Genomic DNA, 1,843 nt, shown 5'->3' on the forward strand with positions numbered 1-1,843 from the left:
CCCCCCCCCCCCCCCCCCCCCCCCCCCCCAACACACACACACACACACACACACACCCCAAAGCACATGGGAGGTTACCTTAAGCATCACATAAATTTTAGTTTGCCAAGTATGGGTTTGAATACACTCTAATGCAAGTATTTTTTATTTTATTTTTTGGAAAAGGGCACTGATTATTGCAAGAAAAATGTTAAAAACTTATTATGACTCAAAAAACATGTCCCTACAGGGAGATAATATTCTTTGCCTCGCATTTGTCTGCCGAGAAGAAATTGAGGAGCAAGAGAAAGGTGCCAAAGATGGAGATGGCTAAAACCCCATCAAAATGAAATCAAAATGAGACCATTTCCGTAAAGATTTTTCCCTAGATTATTGCACAATGCGTGAAAAGCATCATGATCATGCACATACTTTGGCATGTGCCATGTCATAAAATCTAATATCTAACCAACCCAAATGATTTTCTCATATTAAATTGATTATTTAATGTGGGAGAATAAACGGGAACAAGGGTTAGAATATAGACATGTGCTTATGGGTCTGTCTCAATACGGGGCCAGGGTTAAAGGGGTCCAAATGAGAGATGGTCTGCTAAAGAGCAATGCTACCTAATGGAGCTTAAAGACCCTAGGGTTAGCTTCATTAAAGACCTCCAAAAGTTAGTGTTAAAAGTCCTTTGACCTTAGGCAAGCTAGGACTGACCTTGATGTGGGAATCCTACCCAAGCATGAGGTACTTGTTGGCTTGCTAAGTGTTTGTGGAAACCTTGCCCAAAAGCTGGAGGTGCTTCTTACATGCTTAAATGATTAAAGTTCTTGAAGTGTTCAATTCAAAGATAAACTCTCAAGAGGCATAAAACATTTCCCTGCTTGATTGGCTAAGTGCTTGAAGTATTCAATTCAAAGCAAATGACTTAAGAAGCATAAAAAACACATGTTTAAATGATTCTCCACATGTGGCCCTCATGATGTGCTTGAATCCTATTGGATAGGTTTTAAAGGAGTCCAATGAGAATTTAATACATAAAAATAAAAAATTAAGTTCTTTCTCTCAAAGAGAAAAAAGAGACACATGTCCCATATGATATAATTAAATACTACTAGAGAGAGAGAGAGAGGGAGAGAGAGAGAGAGAGGTGTGGACCAAGCATGAGAGGGAGGTATACTCTCCCACACACACACATACACACTCTCTCATTGTGTGGAGTGCAAAGTGCAAGAGCTCCATCTCCATCTCCAAGCTTGTTGAGAAGTTGAGAGCCTATACCAACAATCTTGGCTATGGAATGCAAATCCAACCAAGAGCCATGCTTCAATGGTTAAGATTGTCATCTTCTTCATCTTCATTACTATGATATTATGCTATGCTAGGCAAGAAGAGTGATGATAAGTGAGGAACTATTTTTTTTCTCCTATGGATGATTCTTCTTCCTCTTCCCTACCCTCACTCCCCGCTAGCTCTCTCCACCTTCGAAGGTGTTTGAGGCCTTGGGACAGAGGCTTGGGATAGTTAATGCTTTTTGCAAAGTTTATGTTATGCTCATGATGCATAAATCTTTCCATCTTCATAGCATCACCAAGGTCACAAGGAACACAAAGATTGTATTGTAACAAGTCTCTCTTGATGGGAGAATCTATAATACAAACGCCTTTTGGAGGGGGGAGCGGCTCCAAGTAAATCCGGTCCTCAACTATTGTCATGTTCTCTAATACTCTCTCTCTTGCGAAAGTATTGTTCATGCCAAGTTAATTAAGTACTATGTTTATGTTGCTACCATCAGTTGAGTTAACCCTCTATGTTCTCAAAGTAATCTCACAAAAATGCTCACTCAAATTCTCTTAAT

This window comes from Adiantum capillus-veneris, chromosome 20 (genome assembly GCF_014529385.1).
Source record: "Adiantum capillus-veneris isolate H3 chromosome 20, ASM1452938v2, whole genome shotgun sequence".
NCBI classification, from domain to species: domain Eukaryota; kingdom Viridiplantae; phylum Streptophyta; class Polypodiopsida; order Polypodiales; family Pteridaceae; genus Adiantum; species Adiantum capillus-veneris.